The sequence below is a fragment of the Pseudorca crassidens genome, chromosome 17, assembly GCF_039906515.1.
Source record: "Pseudorca crassidens isolate mPseCra1 chromosome 17, mPseCra1.hap1, whole genome shotgun sequence".
NCBI lineage: Eukaryota > Metazoa > Chordata > Mammalia > Artiodactyla > Delphinidae > Pseudorca > Pseudorca crassidens.
The window spans coordinates 64647397-64667918 of record NC_090312.1 but is presented as its reverse complement, the minus strand read 5'-3'; the positions used below and the strand labels follow the sequence as shown (position 1 = coordinate 64667918).

The window sequence follows — 20522 nt, the reverse complement described above, 5'->3', positions numbered from 1 at the left end:
TCCTTGGGATATCACATTATGGTTGTGCTTCTATTTCACTGATAACTAATATTATAAAGTACCTATTCATGTGATTATTACCATTTGGATATCTTTCATAAAGTGTATTTTCATGACTCTTACCCATCATTTTGTTCTCTTCTTTGTCTTTTTGGTTTTGATTTGTAAGACCTATTACATAGTCTGGAATGAATCATTTGTTGAATGATGCATTGCAAATATCTCTACTAACTCTGTGGCTTGACCTTCCCCTCTTATTGTGTATTTGATGAAAATAAGTTCTAAATGTTCATGAATTACATTTTTACAATTATTTGTTTTATTGTTAGTGATGTTATATTATAACCATTTAATATTAACTCTAAGTTCATGAAAATGTTCTCCTCTGTTTTCTTCTTTAATCTTTACTATTTTAGATTTTACATTTATTTCTACAATCCATCTGAAATTAATTTTTGTGTATGGTTTGTGTAGGGTCAGGGTCCATTTTATTTCCATATGAATATTCAATTGACCCACCATCATTTATTGAAAAGAAAATCATTTCCCCCACTGAATTGTGGAGGTGACTTTGTCATAAATCAGGTTACCATGTATGTGTGGGTCTGTTTCTGGAAACTGTATTCCCTGCCATTAAAATATTTATCTTTGTACAAACAGCATACTGTATAAATTGCTGTAGTTTGAAAATAAGTTTTATGGCTAGTAAGTCTTCCAGTTTTGAATTTTCCTATTCTAGATTCTAGGTCCTTTGCATTTCCATGTACATTTTGGAATTTGTTTGTCAATATCTAGAAAAATCTACAGGATTTTCTAGTATACATTACATATTTCTTTCTAAGAATTGTCTTTGATATCTTTGGTACGACATATCTTCACTACTGTTCATTTCAAGTAATGTCTAATCTTGATAAGTTAGTCGCATGTTTTAAATTTACAAATATTTGGAAAATTTTTGTTTTTCTATTATTGATTTCTAATTTGATTTTGTTATGGTCAGATAGTCTGTACATTTTCAGCCTATTGAAATGTGAAGAGATATGTTTAATAAGACAGATTTTGATCAGTTTTGGTAAATACAGTGCATGCACTATTATGTGATGGTGCCTCTCTCCTCAGGACACAAATGATGTCTGTGTGCTTCTGTGACAGGTTGTATTTTCCAAAGATTGGCCACACAGTAACCCTCATCCTACATGTTCATTTACAATGTGACCATCAGATTTTTATCAATAAGAAGTGGGGTTTATGTCTTTTTCCCTTGAACATGGTGGACTTGCGATTTCCTTATAACCAAAAGTATGTTGTGGAAATGATACTGTATGACTTACAAAGTTAAGATAGAAAGTGCATGCACTTTTGCCCTGCTCACTGGAACACTTAGTTTTAGAGCACTAAGCCACCACCCACTAAGAAGTCTAACTACCTTGAAGTCACTATGCTGTCAGAAGTGAGACCACATAGAGAGGCCATTTCAGGTGCTCTGGTCAGCAATTCTAATCTGTCTTCCCCACCAAGGCACCAGACATATGAGTAAATGAACCTTCACATGATTCCAATCCCAAGATGTCAAGTCACCTATAGTCTTCAAGTCTTTCAAAACTGAAACTCTGATCATCATGAAACAGAGCAAAGCCTCCACCTTCCATGCCTTTCCTAAGATTCTGTCCCACCAAAGTTGTATAATAAAATAGTTATTATTTTATGTCTCTAAACTGAGAGAAAAACAGTTATTTAATACCTGGAAATGAAGGGCTGCCATAACAAAATCCTGAAACATTTGGTATTGGCTTTGAGGTTGGGCAATGAGCTGAAACTGAAAAAACAAAAACAACATCAAGATGACTAGAAGAACAGCAGATAAAAAAAGACTTTTGTTATTTGACTGTGGACGATGTAGCAACTGTTACCTGTAGCAGTATGACACATAGAAAATGTACCTAATGAACTAATGATCTATCTAAGAGGATTTACCAGCGAGACAATTGATTTTCAAACTATACCAATTTATACAGTATGATGTTTGTCATGTAAGAAATCTGACTAGTCTGTGACCACAATGCTGTGTGGAGGTCAAGAACTTGAAGATACCACATGTGCTGTTATTGGTAATCCTAGTCTTTGATCCTTCCCAGCTCAGAAAAAAAGACATAGGGTTAAATAACCCTTCAGGTGAGTTTATCCACCAGTGTTTGTATCATAATATTATGAATTTGTGGATTTAAGTTATTTGATGGCTTTCAACCTATGCAATTATTACCTTTTTTGAAGCTCATTGGTTTCTCTCTCTTCATAGCTGGATTCATTGTGAAATGATTCTGGTAGTAATTTCTTTCTTGCTCTTTGGTGTAACCAGATGTTATACTCTCATTTTGACATATCCTAAAATCAGACATTTCCCCAAGGAACTCTGTTTTTGCATGTGTGTGTATGTGAACAATGATATTTTAAGAGAACACTCTAGGTACAGAGAATGATCATTGCTACTCAGTTGCATACTGTTTCTAGATGGAGCGAATATACGTATATAAATAACAGAAATAAATTATATGTAGATATAAATAATATTAGATATAATTATATTTAGGTATAAAAAGATATTTATATTATATATATATACATAAATATGTGCGTGTGTATATAATCATCATGGATTCATACAGATACCTCCAATTCAAGACTAAAAAGATTACATAACATCCTCTATTATCAATATCTTTTCCTTCCACACTGTGAATCTTGGCTTTATAGGTAGAGAGAATAATAGCATCAGAGTATTCTATTATTAGTTATTTGTTTTACACAGGCAACAGTCTAAGACTAACAATAAAATTACTGAATTTATTATTTTCATGTGCTGTACACTTTCTCCTATTTTTTATAGGTGCACTATATCTATGTTGTCAGAGCATATAACTATTATATAAAATCTTCTCATCTTTAACCTTGATTTAATCTTAATTATACAATTAATTATATATTTAACACTCACAATTTGTATTCAATTTCATGTCTCTTTAACAATTTTGAATGTTTGAAGTTTACTCTCTAGTAGATGAATCTTCAGGAAAGACATATCAAGAATATATCTTACATTCTTGTTTGTTGATAAGCCTATTCTTTTCGTATTTGAAAATCTGTTTACTTAGAAAGTCTTTAGTTCACATTTTAATTCCTTGCGTGCCTTAAATATGTTCTTCCATTTTCTTCTGACTTAAGAAGTTGACAAAAGTATTGATGTTAACCTATTTTTTTTGTCTTATAAAACATATGCTGTTTTTCATAAATGTCAAAAGGATATTTTCTTTTTCTCTAAATTATAGTAATTTTGCTAGAATTTTGGGTGTTGGTCTTTGCAGATCACTTTTTCTTAGTTATATAATGTATTAAATCAATATGTGTTAATTTCTGTCAGAACACTTTTCATGAAATACAATTTTATTTGCTCTCTTCCCTCACTTTTATTTTCCTTTTTATTTTATTTTTTTTTTTGCAGTACGTGGGCCTCTCATTGCTGTAGCCTCTCCCGTTGCAGGGCACAGGCTCCGGACGCGCAGGCTCAGCGGCCATGGCTAACGGGCCTAGCCGCTCCGCGGCATATGGGGTCTTCTCGGATCGGGGCACGAACCCACGTCCCCTGCATCGGCAGGCAGACTCTCAACCACTGCGCCACCAGGGAAGCCCTGATTTTCCTTTTTAGAAAATCCTATTATCTGTCTTTGGATCTTCTTTGTCCATATTCAGTATTTGTCAATTTCCCTCAAATACTTTATCTTTTTCTCCATTTCTTATAAATTTTAATTTTTTCTTCTTTTTCATTGTTAATTGATTTTAAAGTGTTATCAGTTGTGTTTATTTGTTCTTGGTTTCTTTTTAGTTTAGTCTTCATTGCAGATACTATTTTTTCCCTGTAATATATAATTATTTTCTAAGTTCTGGTATCTTATTTCTGAGTTTTTCTAATTCTGAGTTATGCTATTATTTGTTTCATATAGCACTCTCTTATGCCTTTTAGCTTTTGTTCTAAGTCATGTTCTTCTGGTGTGCTTTTGTTGTCTGCTAAAAGGGACATAATTTTAGTCCTTGTTACCTTTTATTTTTTCTTCTCTTCAAAGCCATACAAAACAAATATATACTATAGTCTTTTGAAAAGAAGAAATCCATAATTTTAATGAAGTCCAGTGTATTATTATTATTTTCTTTGTTGCATTATACTTTTGGTGTTATATCTAAAAAATCTTTGCCAAAACTATGGACATAACAATGTTTCTCCTATGTTTTCATTTAGAAATTTTATAGTTTTAGGTTTTACTTTTCAGTCAATTTTATCTTTTAATCAATTTTTTTTTTTTTTTTTTTTTTTTTTTTGCGGTATGCGGGCCTCTCACTGTTGTGGCCTCTCCCGTTGCGGAGCACAGGCTCTGGACGTGCAGGCTCAGTGGCCATGGCTCACGGGCCTAGCCACTCCGCGGCATGTGGGATCTTCCCGGACCGGGGCACGAACCCGTGTCCCCTGCATCGGCAGGCGGACTCTCAACCACTGCGCCACCAGGGAAGCCCTCTTTTAATCAATTTTTGACATAGTTTATTTTTGTTTCCTAATGAAGAACCACTTGCCCTAGCAACTTGTTTTGAAAAAGATGGTCCTTTCTTCACTGAATTGCCTTTGTAGCCTTGTCAAACATTTGATAATGTGTGTGTGTTTTCATCCGTCTATTAAAATGTCTTTATGCCAATATCACAAAGTCTTGACTACTGAGGCTTTATAATAATTCATTTTTTGCGGTACACGGGACTCTCACTGTTGTGGTCTCTCCCGTTGTGGAGCACAGGCTCCGGACGCACAGGCTCAGCGGCCATGGTTCATGAGCCTAGCCGCTGTGTGGCATGTGGGACCTTCCCGGACCGGGGCATGAACCCGTGTCCCCTGCATCGGCAGGCAGACTCTCAACCACTGCGCCACAAAGGAAGCCCTATAATAATTCTTGACATAGGATATTTCTAGCTCTCTAACTTCATTCTTCTTTTTCAAAATTGTTTTAACTATCTTAACATCTTTGGAGTCCCCCTATATATTTTAGAAACAACTTGTTAATATCAACCAAGAAATTCTTTATAATTTTTTCTTGAATTGTGTTAATCTTCATTAGATTTATTTCTAAGTATCTATTTAATATTTTTGTAGCACTGTAATTAGTATTTTTTTAAATCTCAATTTTGATTGTTGCTAATATATAAAAGTACACTTGCTTTTATAAATATTGGTCTTATATACTTGATAAATTTTCTTATACATTCTGGAAGGGTTTTTTTTTTTTTTGTACATTTCATCTACATAGATGACCATATTGTCCTTAAACAGAGAGTTTTGTTTCTTCTCTTTCAAACTTTGTTGACCTTAAAAAATAAAACAGTCAGTTATTTTACCAGCAAAAATGAATTTATTCAGGAATAACAGAGGAATGGCAATTCAGAACAGGCAAGCCATAGCAAAAGTCATAGGCAAGTCCAACAAAGAATGGAGAAAAACATTAATTTATAGAGAAAAAGAAGAAGTTGGGAGGGGTTGTTTGGAACAAAATTCCATCAGAGAAAAGTGAGTGTTCAGGGTGATGACAGTTTCTCATTGACTGAGTTACTGGGGTATCGGATTCCTTGTAGGAGATGCAATGTACATCTTCTCCTATTGGGGCCTATAACTGATGATTCTTTCCTATTGATGGTTCTTCTGTTAGGGTCTATAATTGACAATTATTCCTATAATTAGACACTGGATTGTACTTCATGAGAGCTCCCAATTCTGGTATCCATCTCCATTTTAGTGAGGTTTCTCTTTGTTAATTTTCACAACTGTGAATATAATTTTTTCCCTGCTTACTGTACTCTCAAAGACCTCTAGTGCAATGTTGAAGAGAAATTGTGAGAATAGATATCTTAGCCTTCTTCCTAATCTTGAAAAGCATTCTATCTTTTACTATTAAACATGAAGTTAGCTGTATGTTTTTAAATGATTTTAAACTAGCTTGAGGAAGCTTATTTCAATTCCTACTTCACTGTTTCTAAAAGAAATGGATGTTACCTTTTGTCAAGTGGTTTTTCTATATCTATTGAGATGTTCATTAGCTTTTTACTCTTAAGCTGGTTAATACAGTGAGTTATATAAATTTATTTTTGAATGTTAAAAAAACTTGTATTCCTATAATAACCCCCCCTTTGTGTTGAAGTATTGATACAATAATTTTAAACATTTACTTTGCAAAAACTTAAGAATTTTTGCATCATTCTTCATGGAGGATAGCTGTCTGTAGTTTTCTTTATTTGTGATGTCTTTGGCTTTGGTATAAGGGTGATTCTGACCTCATAGAATAAATTAGGAAGCATTTCCTTCTCTTCAATTTTTCTGGAAGAGTTTTTGTAGAATTGGGATTATTTCATCCTTGATTTTTAGGTGTGTTTCATTAGGAAAATGGCCTGGACCTGAAGTTGCTTTTGTTGGATTGATTGTTTGACAAATGTTTTAACAAATAATTGAATTTAATAGACATAAGACTACACAAGTATCTGTCAGCAAATATTCCCTTTCATCTATGTTTTTCATTTTTTGACATAAAGTTTTTAAATGATAGTTACTTATTTTTCTTTTAATAACCACATAATCTGTATAGATGCCACTTTTTTCATTCACAATATTGGTAACTTATGTCTTCTCTCTTTTTGTTTTTATTGGTCTAGCCAGAGGTTTGTCAATGTTACTAATCTCAAAAGGCTATATTTTGGTTTTAATGATTTTTCTCTCTTATTAGGCTTTTTATTTCAGTGATATATTTTGTGATTTTATTATCACCCCACTTCTGATTACCACAGTTACATTTGCTATTCTTTTTTTAGTTTCTTAAAGTAGAAGCTGAAGTAAATGATTTAATACAGGTTTTTAGGGTATTTATTAAAATAGTGATTTAATACATGTATTTAGTGTATTTTTCCTCTGAGACACTCCAGTTTTCATTTCTAGAGGCTTGATTTAATTTTTAAATTTTTTAACACTCTACATGCCTCTACTTAATTTTTGGATCATGGGGGACATGGTAGTAACTTTTAACATCCTTGTCAGCAAAGGCTAATATCTGTGTCAGTTCAGATTCAGTTTCAATGTACTGATTTTTCTCCTCATCATAAGTTTTATTCTTCTGCTTCTTGAATTCTTTGGTACCAAATGTTGAGCTCACCTTTCTGTGATATTCTTCTGTCTTGAATCTTAGTTCCTCAAGTCTTTGCTGTCTATGTAGTTCTCAAATAACTTCACACATACCTTTATGTTTTTTAAATCTAAGTTTTCTAGTTGTTTTTACTAGATGGTTGGTACAAAAGAAGCTATCCTATCATTGCTGGTAGTGGGATTCACCAATTATTTCATTTTGATTAGAAAATAAAATAACAGTTTAGAGAAGAAAGTTATTACTAGCTGCAAACAAGTTGCTTGATAGTTAACGCTCCTTAATAAGATCAGAATTTACATAAGTTTCCCTTTTGATTTTTTGGAATGCTGGAACTCTCTCCTAGCTCTTGATTCCATAGAGACTACATAATAGATTGATTCCACAGCAAAACTTCAGTTGCAAAATCTCAACCAAAAAGTTGTCAACTCCTGGGTGGCAGAGACGTGGTCATCTTTGATTCCCACTGTAGCTAGTCCAGCTTCTTGAACTTTATTTTTGAAATAAAGTCATATTTTGAGTTTAAATTATTATTTTGGAGGTCAATATTTAAAATATTTAAAAAGTATTTAGTATGTGTTGATCACTGTGTTAAATGATTTAATTATATAATCTTGTTTACTCTGCACAGCAATATTATACTGTAGGTTTAGGGCAGGGCAAATTCAAATCTTTCACCCAAACACTGTTATACTCTCTCCCCAAAAGGCAACATATCTAGTTTTTGCTTTGTTCACTTGAAATCAAATCACAAATTACATATTTAATTTTTTTATATCCTAGGAGTTACATTAGAAAATTAAATGATTGGATTTCTGACAATTTTATTTGCCATTGTACAGAGAATGTATTTTATTTTATTTTATTTTTATTTTTTTTGAGAATGTATTTTAGAGTTAGAGGTTGCTTTTGGCCCCTACAAGGGTTCTGGCTATACTATTACACTTCCTATTCTCTTTCCAGTAGCAGTAAACAAATTGTGGCTTAGATCCTGCTATTATTCACCCATCCCTTATGCCAGGTGAAAGTTTGCTTGGCTTAGAGTGTACACGCCTTCCCTTCTGCCCTCTTCTACTGTGAACTCCTTCTCTGTGCTTAATTTCCTTGCTCTGACAGCCTAGCCTTCAGCTCTCATTGCTCACTGCTTACCTCGACCAGGAGCTCCTTTATTACCTGACAGAGTGCTTTGCCTGCCATGACTCCCTCAAAAAATTACATTGATTTATTTCCCAAAGGAGCAAATCTAGCCTTAAATTCTGTCACCACCACTCTTTCCCTGATCTGAAGGTAAGGCTAGAATTTTATAGCTCCTTCAGTGCAGACTACACACTGTAACTCAGAAGAGGCAAGAGATCTACCAAGTGAGGTCATTCACTCAGATGGAATTAGAGCTCATATCTCTTGGTTATACTTGAGTATAATAATAATAAATCATAAAATACACTGTCCACACCAGAAAAGAAGGGTAGTCTACTTACCTATGCAAATCTACAGCATTATATACAAGGAGCTTCTAAAAAGCAGAGGCCCAGGTAAACATATAAAGATATACAGTATTTCCACAATTCAAAGATGAATATTTTTCAACATATTAATATTTTTGAACCTTACTATCATTTATATATATATATATATATATATATATATATATACAATTATAGCACTTTTTTACTTATTTGTTTTTCCTGAACAAATTTTTAATTAACAATGTGTCTTAGAATTCAGGAAATTAGTGTTTATCAATTTGTCTCTATATATTTCTCTCAGTGTTTACTTCATAGACTTCAGACTCATTATCCAATTTTGCTCTTAGTATGTGATTAAATCATTTTATATTGACAGGCTTTTGTCTTAGCAAAGCACAAATAAGTTCAGGAAAATAAAAAAATCATTTTTTCCCCTCCGGCTGGAAATATCTTTATTTATAAAAGAACTTATTTATGGTAGCACCATATAATATTAATTGTGTTAATATTTTTCTACTTTAATCATAATGATAGCATTGTGATTAAAATAAACAATATATTTGATTGAAATCATTCAAATAATTTTGTATGGATTTATATTTTCTTGGGCAAAGTGCTTATGATCTTTTTATTCATTTAGACTATTGAAAGAAAGGCAAAACAGGTTTAAAATGGGTATAAATTATTCATAGTATTTTTATTCAATTTGCCTTTAAAGAAAAAAATCAAATATATTTTTCTTCAGCCTTTAAAATGGAGATTTGGACTCTTATGCTCACTGGATCAGTAACATGATGTCATGAGGAATTTGAGTTATATCACATCAGTTTTCATACAGAGGCCCTTGTTTCAAACTTTTGCCACTTTCACAGAAAGAATTCCTACATTGACTATGAAAATTATACTTAGGCTTAATTTTGCAACTATATAAACCTATCCTGTAGTGGTAGGCACTAAATTATGGGTTCTTAAGTTTGGTTTCATGTGATTTTACTTGCTTTGTTTTCAGTATTTGGTATGATATTGGCAATAGAGAATGAATTATTATGCACTGATGGTCTCTCTTCTATGTGCTAGTATTCTTCCAATGTTAAAAGAAATTTAGTTTGATAAATTGAAAATAAAAACTATATCTGTAGTTAAAGTGTTCAAGAGTTACACTTTATATTCTTTTAAAAGTAAAAATAGAAACTTCACATGCTGAAAAATTGTCATGCACCAAGAATTGTAAACTTGTAATTTCTCCGTCAAGAGAACTAGAAATTCAACATATATAAGCACTATAGTCTGAACATCTATTTCAAAATCATCCTGAAAGATGTGTTAGTAAATGCACTATATGTCTTGTATAATCTGACTTTAAATTCAAGATGGCCAGGAATTTGAGATGTTTTAAAATTAAAGTTGTAATGTTTCCACATTGTTAATTTTAAAATATCTAGTATGCCAAACCTAAACAGCATTGTTGCATGCACTGATGTAATGTTACATACTAAAACACTTTGCATAATTTTAGTTATTCTGCTAATGACTTTTTATGCACTTAAGTTAATATCCTGAACAATGATTACTCTTTAACTTTCTCATGCTAGATCATGGCAATAAAATTTGTATTTTGTTGCATAGGCAAATTTATTCAGGTGACTTTTAACTAAGAATATTAGGTACCATGACAAACACAAACAGTGGAAAAATAAAATAAAACATTGTGCATATGTATTTTGTGCATAGTATTTTACATAATACTAATACTACTGGTAATGATACTATAACATGATACTATAACATGGTCAAAATGCTATAGATAGAGTTCTGGGGCCTTTAAATTGTAGACTGTGATAAGATTATGCTCTCTTAGTGTCCATAATACTGCCTAATAAAGTGCCTAATAAAGATTCAGCATGGGGCTTCCCTGGTGGCGCAGTGGTTGAGAGTCTGCCTGCCGATGCAGGGGACACGGGTTCGTGCCCCGGTCCGGAAAGATCCCACATGCCACGGAGCGGCCAGGCCCGTGAGCCATGGCCGCTGAGCCTGAGTGTCTGGAGACCACAACAGTGAGAGACCCGTGTAAAAAAGATTCAGCATTTATTAGATGTGTTTTGGCAATACCAGTTTGTTTGCCTAGCCCAGAGGTATAGATTTTGTGATCACGCCTTCAACATATTTAGTCATTTATTTAAAACTTAATGAATACTATTGAACTATCATATGCATTATGAAACAGATACAAAAGAAGAACGGAAAAAGTGAAGTCAAACTGAACATCAGCAGAACTAGGTTTCTCTTAAAACTTTGCTCTGTAGACCACTATGCTAGTTTACCGAAGCTAGCCGGTTTTATCTGTAGAAGTGTTAACCAAACCTACACTTAGTCCAATGAAAGGATTTTTAAAAAACTGTAAATAAGTGTAATTCCCTTTACTCTTCAAGAGTTACTCCTTCTAGTCTACTCTAGTCTAGTTTAATCTATTCTTAATTCTATATTTCTGAGCATTTTATGACTGCTCCTATTTTCTTGAAACTCACAACATGTGACTTTCTTACAACTGAACAGAGTTCTCTAAATATGGACACCAGTATCCCACAAAAGGACTCCTATAATTAAAAAGTTATATAATTTTATGTCCAAACCAAGACACGGTTAATAATTATTCAGTTCACTAAGATAACAGGCATAAACAGCACTGTCCTGGGAAAATAACAGCTTATATTTATATGACCAATAATGGTTACTATGAGGTATAAGTAAAATAACTATTCCCCCACTATATCTCACCTGAAGCTCTTTGTTTATATGAAAATTGCTTGTATATAGTTGTTTCAGTTTCTAACTAATTAGCCTACCATTGTCTTTTAGCTCCCTCTGAGTTTCTCATAAAAAGACTTGGTCTTCGACATTTTATCACTATTTTCTTCCTTCTGAACTTTTAAAATCTTTCATATAATAACAATTTTTAAAATAATTGAATAAAATAGGTTGTTGTGGGTTCTTTTTCTCTCTTCTTTTAAACAGTGGCCAGACTAAAACGTATAGAGTGGGAAAAGTACCAACAAAAAAGTGAGTGTGTGGAGAGGATGTGTGTAACATAAAGGAAAAAGCACAACGCCAAAATGTTCTTTGTTGAATACACACAGTAAAATTGCTGTAGGGGCCAGTCTAGTGAAGACTTGAAGCAAAAATAATTCTCAGTTTGAGAAAGTAGAAACGTTTTTCTCTATGCCCATTTAATGACACTACTTTAGAAAGAAAAAACTACTCTGTTTTTTTCACTTTTATTTATGCTTGAGTTATAACAACACTACATATAACTTTATTAGGTTAAGTTAATGGTATCTGACACATTTTAGTGGATAATCCTTGTCCTCTGTAATGCTAACTTCATAACTGCTTGGGGTGAGAGGTACATCAGGTCAGAAGACAAGTCTTGGCTGGACTGAACCAGCTAAACTGAAATTAATGGTTTTGATCTATCAGATTTTAGAATATATTTTAATTTAATTAATTTTAGTTTAAATTGAGTTCATTTCTCAGAAAAAATTCTTAACAGCACAGTTAATTAGCTATGGTCTAAATTTGCCAGCTGATTTTAATTTGATGAGGGATTTCTACTGGGCTGTTAATTGCTATATTTGCCTTTTTAAAATCACAAATTCAAAGTCCAAGAAAAAGCTGCCAGCAAATTGCATTAATGCATTACAAAGAAAACATATGTTAACAAGAAAAAATTTTAGAACTGTGAGCATTATTTTAAAAAAATGAGAATTTAATATGTGTGATAACAGAACTGTAATTATGTTTTTCAGATATCACTGGAAGTTCAGTAGGAAAAAAATCTTTGTTTACCAAAAAAAAAAAAAAATGCATTCTACAGAATGAAAATGTTATAAAACAGTGAGCATAATGCTTTTGAGAGTGGTAAACTTAAAGGATATTTTTTTCATTTCAATTAAAAAATGCAACTACTATCAAAAATATTTTGCCTATGTAAATGTTCTGTTCGAAAGATACATGGCAGAAAGTCATTTTAAGCAGTCCATTTTCATCTTTGCTGTTTCTTAGATAGTACTCTATAAAACAAAGTAGTACATATGTTTGTCTTAATTATCATTTTAAGACTAGAACCTTCCATATATTTTTTTAGATAGAAAGCAATATGGACCATTATACTTACAATAAGTCAGAAATGCAATTCATATTTCTATGGGGCGATTATGGAAGAAGAACAACGTTTTTATTTAGAAGTTTGAGGTGAACTATGGTGAGCCAATCATTACAAGCAATATCTCAAGAAAATAAATCTTAAAATTATATAGTGATTAGATATATTTTCCTAATGAGCCTATAGTAATGGAAACTGTTGCCTAAGGCATCTAAGTTATCAACAATTTGAAAATTTGTAATTATCGTTCAAATGTATTGAGATTTCATGAATTGTTAGGTTTGGAGTTAAAGGATTTTGAGTTTAAATAGTATTATTTTACTTGCAGATACTTTCAAGACCCTTAAAATATATATTATAGTGGTTATAGTGGTCCTGAAGATGTAATCTGGAGTCGGTCAAGTCCATGAGTCACCACTAAGAAGAAAGGCCCTCAGAAGAAATGTCTATCCCGGGCCATGTACATTGGATTTTTATTAGAGAAAAATAGACTTTATTATGTTAAACACACAGATTTTGAAGTTGTTTGTTATAGCATTCAGCCTGTTGTGACTAATACACTTTCCAAATAACATTTATTCTGTGTCCTAGAGAATGAAGTGAAGTCAGTTATCAAAAAGTGGTAAAAATGACTTCTATGGAAACAGAATATCTAGTTTAAAATAGAGGAAATAGAAAGTGCAAAGGACAAGAGGAGGGAGAGAGAAAGGAAGGGAGGGACAGAGAGAGAGAGAGAGAGAGTGTTACCATACCTTGTTTAGTAACTGTAAAGTGTAGTATCTGTAGGTCCCATATTTACTCCCTTCTTACTCTCCCCTTGTTCACTGGGCTCTAACCCCATTACCCTTACCTCTGTTCCCTAAAGACACCAATCTCTTCTCTGCTCTGGCTATTTCCCCTGCTTGAAATGTCTTCCCTGGAATCTTTGGCTAATTCCTATTCACCCTGAGTGTCTCAAATTAAATGATTCTTCCAAGAAGAAACATCTCCTGAAAATCCAGTTTAAATTAGACCCTTATTGTTAACCTCTTTAGAGAACCTTGTTATTTTCCTTTAAAATAGTTATCACCATATGTAAACATGTAATAATTTGGATATTACATTTTAAAATATCAGTTTTACAAATATTAAACTGAATGAAAGTTTAAACTGAACTTTTAATAAAATTTAATTTAATTAAAATTTAATTAAAAATGAAACTGAATGAAAACTGAAAAATACTTGCAACACAATAAGTATACAATATTTAACAAATGGAGTGACTTATATGAGATGAAAATGGAAAAAACTTAAATAAAGGAGAGTTTTTGTAAGTTACATGTTTATATTTTATCTTGGTGACAGTCGGGAGCCACTGAGGGATTTTAAAACATTGAGTTATATAATCAGACTGGCCTTTCAGAATGATTACTTATTTTGGAAAGTGAATTGAGAATGAGGTAGGGTGAGATGGTGTTAGGTAAGTCTAGAGGAAATTTTTTCTATAATCTATGAGATAGCTGAACACAGTATTAATTTAAAAAGCATGAGTGGGGATCCAAAGAAAAGCATAGAACTGAAAGATGCTTTGAATATAAACTGAATGGAGAAAACGGTATCAGAAGACAGTATAATGGAGAAACACCCAAGTTTAGTCTTGGCCACTTAGAAGCTGTGTGACTTAGCTTTTCCTAAGACTCAATTTTCTCAGCCAAATAAATATGTGTTTTCTTTAGCAGTTTTCAAACTTTTATGTCAGCAATAAATAAGTAAAGAAAATGTTCTGCTATGCTGGATCTTAACTGATTGAATTAGAGAATGGGGCTCCAGAGCTCCAAAGCCCCAAAGTCCCCAAACTCTTCTCAGGTTGCCTTTCTTGTGCCTCACACTCTTCTCTGAGGAACTCTTGGGATCTCAGGAGGCAATGAAAAAACAATTGGTCTCTCCTGGACCTCTCTATTTGGGTGTTATAGATACATCCCAAATTGAACTCATAATCATATTTCATATCTGTTTTTCCACATATTGTCTCTTTCTTGCTCAGACTATGTGTTCTCTGGGAGTTAGCCTATCCATTCCCAATGCTTCCTTTTCCTTTACCAACTATTTACTAATTACTTTCAGATCTATTATCTCCCTCCTATATACTTCCTATGAGTTCTAGTTATCAGCATTAAGATGACCTACTAGCCCATCATACTTAGTAAATTAAACTCAATATATAAACCCCATCTGCACACCTTTTCTAATCCTGTATTCTCTCATTAGAATGAATTCTCTTAACTTCTACTGAGCTGCTCATGTGAACAACTTAGGGAAGTGTTAGAATCCTCTCTCTGTCTGCCTCTTTCTTTTTCTTTCTTTCTCTTTTGTTTAAATGTAAATGGTTAAGACCTCAACTTCAATCCTATTAGAAATATCTAGAGAGCAATTATAGTGATTCAGTACATCAATTAAATAATTATTGAAACAATGGAAAGAGATTAAATCAACCATACAATGGATGTATAATGAATGATGAGAAGATACTGGCAGGGGGAAGCCTTTTCCAAAGTTCATTTTAAAGACTAGGAAAGAAAAAAAAACAACAAGAAAAAAATGAATAAATAAATAAACAAACAAACAAATACATAAGTGTGGGAAAATGAAACTGGAGGTAAGAGGAAACCCAACAGAGTGTTAAACTACAAAAGCCTAGAGAAGAGAGAGCAATCAACATTGTGAAATACTGTAGACTGTAAGACAGGGAAATTTAGTAACAAAGAGAAGGTAGAAGTTCTTAGTGAAAGAAGTTGGTGGAATTCTGAGCATAGCATTCATGTTTTAGAGTGCTGAAAGGTAAACAGGGGGTAAAGGAGGATTGGTACAGACACCTATCAAGAGTCTTGGCCAAGAAAGTGAGGATAGCAAGTTATAGCATTTCTGAGCCTCACTTTTCTCATCTATTCAATTATCGTGTGTTAAATTAAAGAAGACAATTTAGATCATATAAACAAATTTTAACACTTCATGAAGCAGGCCATCTCCTTTCTGCTAAATGCAAGAAGGGGCAGAAAGCAGGAAAGTTTTATAAGATAAAGAGTAAAGAACAAGGAAGAGAAAAAATAGAAAATACCTGATTGGCTGGAGCCATATAGTTAACTTTGTTTGGGGTCTGAAGGCACTTGGTATTTGGGGATTGACCATGTGGATAAACTGTATTTCTGGTTATAAGGCACATTTACAGGAACACAAAAGTTATCTAAATTTTAGGATTGCTAATGGGGGATCCTGGCAGGAGCAACTCCCTCTTGGGTCTAGAAAGCTATTTCAACACGTGATGCATACTTTGCCTTCCTTACAGATTTTGTGGGTAAGACTGGATCTGTGGGGTGGCTCTAGAAACTTTCCAAGTCATTTCTAAATCCCTGAAGTAAGCACCCCCTTGATGTGCAGAAACATGCCTTATGAATGTCAGCACATTTTATTAAAATTATCTAATTTTGGAGACTGAGATCTCTTTGAAGATAGAAGATGTCTTATTCATTTTGTAGCTTCAGACTCTAGCACAGTATCTATTACATAGTAAGAATAAAGTCAACGTTAATTGTGTTTCCCAAACGGAAGTTTGGTATGTCACTTAAATTCTGTGAAACTAAGGGTTAACGTCTTTGTTCCCAGCCAAGATACAAGAAACAGATAAAAATAAAAGGTAGAAAAGTGGATGTCATTCAAGAATTTTATCCAGCACATCCTTCCTTTTCTCTTCCTCTCAGGGATAGGACAAGGCTGAGTAGTTCACTAAACCCACCACTGTCCTGCCATACTTCTAGCTTTCAGTTGTTAGCATTTATTTTGGATAAAGATATCTATAAGAAGACACACATGAGGTAGTTTCTCTCCTCAATCTACAAACCTGGTTTCCACACCTAATGAATAAAAAGCAGTCATAGTGGTTTTCAGTAACATTCTAAAATCTCAGAAATATGCTGTACTTGCTATATGCAGAAAGAGATTAAAAACCTCAAATCAACCTCCTTCTATATAGCAGCTGTAATATAATATGATATAGGAAGTTACCTAGATTAGAACATTTTCAAAACTCTTAAAGAGTTCCCTGGTTTCAGATGTTATAGTACTTTCCGACTTAATTAGAAATTAATTTGGGATATGTGGAATCTTTATATTTTCCTTTGCCTAACATAATATTTGAGCATTGCTCAGAAAGTTTCCTTTGTTCTATATGGCACAGAATGGCATGGCCTAGGGAGGTATTATTTTATCCATCAGAAATATCCCATTGAACCAACTGAAGCCCATGGAATCCGTAGGAGAGGGAATCAAGTTTAAGAACCTTTATGGATTTCTCAAATTAAAAGAAATATGGAACATAGGGGCCATGGTACATCAGAGTTCTTCTAAGCTCTAAATGATGATTGAAATCAAATATAATTTAGTATTACTTTGAGTCTGCACTGTCAGGGCCTGGCATTGTTCTGAGCTCACCTCCTCAAGAGGCACCACTGCCAGTATTCCATATGCTACAGTTGCCCTTCAAACCAGATGTGTGTTAACTATGTGTTATATAACTTCTTGTTCCTTTAGCCAATATGCCTAGTCAAACTTTCTTTTCTCCAAACAATCACATCCTAGGATCCAATGTATAAATCCAATATTTCATGTCTTGTGCATAACTGTTTTAAAGAATCTTATTTTATGTACCATATGTGTCAGAATGGTGTACATTGTTATGTAAGTAAAAAGAAAAGTCTACATATAAATAATGCAGTCAACTATCAGTGTCATATCAACTAAAACATCAAATAAACTTTGAAGAGTAAAGAAAAATAAAACTGAAACCAAAAACTCTTGTACAAATCTGATCTAATTCTTCACTCTAAGGAAGTCTGGGCTGTGGGTGGAAAATGGGATTTTGGGGCCACCAAATTTTCTCCAAAGTTTTCCCTTCTTCTTAGGGTACCGCAGACTTGTCACCAGATTTTTATTTTTTTTTCTTTCCTCTCTTTTAAACCAGGCATTATAACTTTGAAACCAAAAAAAAAAAAAAAGAAAAAAGAAAAAAAGGTTAAGTTGTGGATAACAGTCTTTGGGAATATTGTATTAAAAATACTATCTAAATGTTTATAAAGAAGAATAGAAAATCAGAATGATTTTCTCCAAAAGAGAAGAAAGACATTTTAAGGGATAAGATGATGGGGTATGTTTTAAAGAAAGTTTATCAGAGCTTATATGATTTACTTCTCACCAAAGTAATGACATCTCATCTATATCTTTTAAAAAATGAGCCCCAAAATATTATAAACATTTATATACAGTAACAGTTATTGGTGATGTTATGACTCAAAGCCTTTTGCCATTTCTCTACCCCCTTTCCATGACCTTGGGTGTCTTTGCTACCAACAGCCCACACTCACTACTCTTCTTTGGGGAATTTCCCTCGTTCTACTGGAGTTACTTTCTGGATGGTTGTAGAGACCCGGAAGTCAGTGCCTGCATTTATACCACTCTACACAAGCTCACTTGCCTCAAGACAGAACAACACTGAGGTATAATTTGAACTTCATAGATCTTTTGCAAGATCAGACTGAAGCTAGCCTCTGAGGGAAAGACTTGACCTAAAATCACTTCCTTGCTTGTTTCCCCTCATCCCCTTTCTTTTTGCTGTTCCTTCCAATTCCTTACTGGCTTCTCCTGGGATCACTTCTTAATTAATCACTTGCATACAAATCCTTTTCTTAGGTCCATTTCTGGGGAATCCAATCCAAGGGAGTTATTATGCAAAAATATTCCTGTACAATAATTGGTATATTTTAGAATTGTCCAATGAATGAACTCTTTGTGAGAGAAAATGCATATATTCAATGAATTCATTAAAGAGATATTTATTGAGAAGCTACTGGGTACCAAGCACTGTAGTAAGAACTTTGGACATAGGAGAGAGGAAGATCTCTCCCTGCTCTTATTCTACTGACAGACACAAGCATTAAATGCACAATATACTTAATTAAAGATGTGATTATTTCTATGAAGGGAAAGTGCAAGGATCTATGAAAGCAGACATGGGGGAGGGGTAAACTAGACTGGACTGTCATAGAAAGTATCCCCAAAGAAGTAATATAGAAACTGAAACCTGAAGATGACTAGGAGAAAACCATATGAATAGGATGGAGGCATTTCTCCAAAGGGGAGAACAGCCAATGAGAAAGTCTTGAGAGCAGGATAGAAGACCAACATGGCCCTGGTAGAGTGAGCACTGGTGAGTGATGTAGGGTAAGCCTGGGGAGGTGGGCAGGTGCCAAATCATACTTTTCCTCATAGTCATATTATGGATTTCTGTTTTATCTTAAAAGCAATTTGGGGACTTCCCTCGCAGTCCAGTGGTTAAGACCTCATCTTCCAGTGCAGGGGGCTTGGGTTTGATCCCTGGTTGTGGAGCTAAGATCTCACATGCCTCGGGGCCAAAAACCATAAAACAGAAGCAATATTGTAACAACTTCAATAGAGACTTTAAAAATGGTCCACATCAAAAAAAAAAATCTTTAAAAAAATAAATAAAATAAAAGCAACTGGAAACCCTGAAGAGTTTTAGGAAGAGAAGGGACATGATCAAAAGGTTGCTTTGTTTCAAGTGTCTAATTTAGTCTTGAAGGAAGCAGAAGCAAGAGGTCTTTTTGGGGACCCCTAGGTACAGTGTATGAGTTGACTGATGTTGGCAGAGGAGGTGGAGAGAGGAGGAGGTTGGATTCAAAAGACATTTAAACAGTAGCACTGAGTGAAGAATTAGAAATGGGACAAGAGAAGGGGGAGGTGTCAAAAATCATGGTCCCATTTCTATCATGAACACTTGGGTACAAGTTCATGTTATCTAGGAGATGTCAACCACAGGAAGAAAAGCTGTTTTGGTGGTCCTAACAGACACTCAAGGTATTGATTATATATTCCAAATATGTCCAATATATAAAACACATATTATCAGTGAGAAACACCTTTAATCTGTGTGTATGAATGAGATATACACATATATGGGTAATTTTTGAGTTTTTGATGAAATATTTAGTTTGTTTATGACTTTATTATATCTGTGTTTGTTCAGAATATAGAAATATTGTATAGTTACTGTTAGCCACGTAGAACATGTAAAATATATGAAGCCTTTCTGGAAAATATTGTAGGAAAGAAGAGGAAGAAAACGAAAGGGGTGGGGGCTTCCCTGGTGGCTCAGTGGTTGAGAGTCTGCCTGCCGATGCAGGGGACACAGGTTCGTGCCCCGGTCCGGGAAGATCCCACATGCCACAGAGTGGCTGGGCCCGTGAGCCATGGCTGCTGAGCCTGCACGTCCAGAGCCTGTGCTCCGCAACGGGAGAGGCCACAACAGTGAGAGGCCTGTGTACCGCAAAAAAAAAAAAAAAAAAAAAAGGAAATGGGGAAGACGTGCAAAGAAAAAGAAGGGAAAAACAAGAGAAATTAATGGAGAGAGAGAAGAAAGAAAAGAAAAAGGAAGGGAAGGAAAGAGGGAAGAAATGAAGAAAGGAAACATGGCTTAATTTTTTTCCCCATTAATTGTCACAGTCATATTCAACCCTGTATTTGGCCATTCACCTGTTTGTAATGAAGACAAATGTAATATACTGGATCCTGCCTAAATAATAATAATAATAAAATCTATTTTTTTCAGTTGACAGTTCAGACTTTTAATTTGTTTTT

General features: G+C 33.8%; 1 long non-coding RNA gene across 1 annotated transcript in view; it reads left to right on the top strand.

Moving 5' to 3' along the window:
- The window catches only part of LOC137210308 (uncharacterized), a 51476-nt gene extending 31214 nt beyond the window's left edge, over positions 1–20262 (top strand). The window contains exon 4 of the long non-coding RNA XR_010936450.1: positions 13168–20262. This is a non-coding gene — a long non-coding RNA (uncharacterized lncRNA). The remainder of the gene's footprint in view (positions 1–13167) is intronic.
- Positions 20263–20522: the final 260 nt, after the last annotated feature.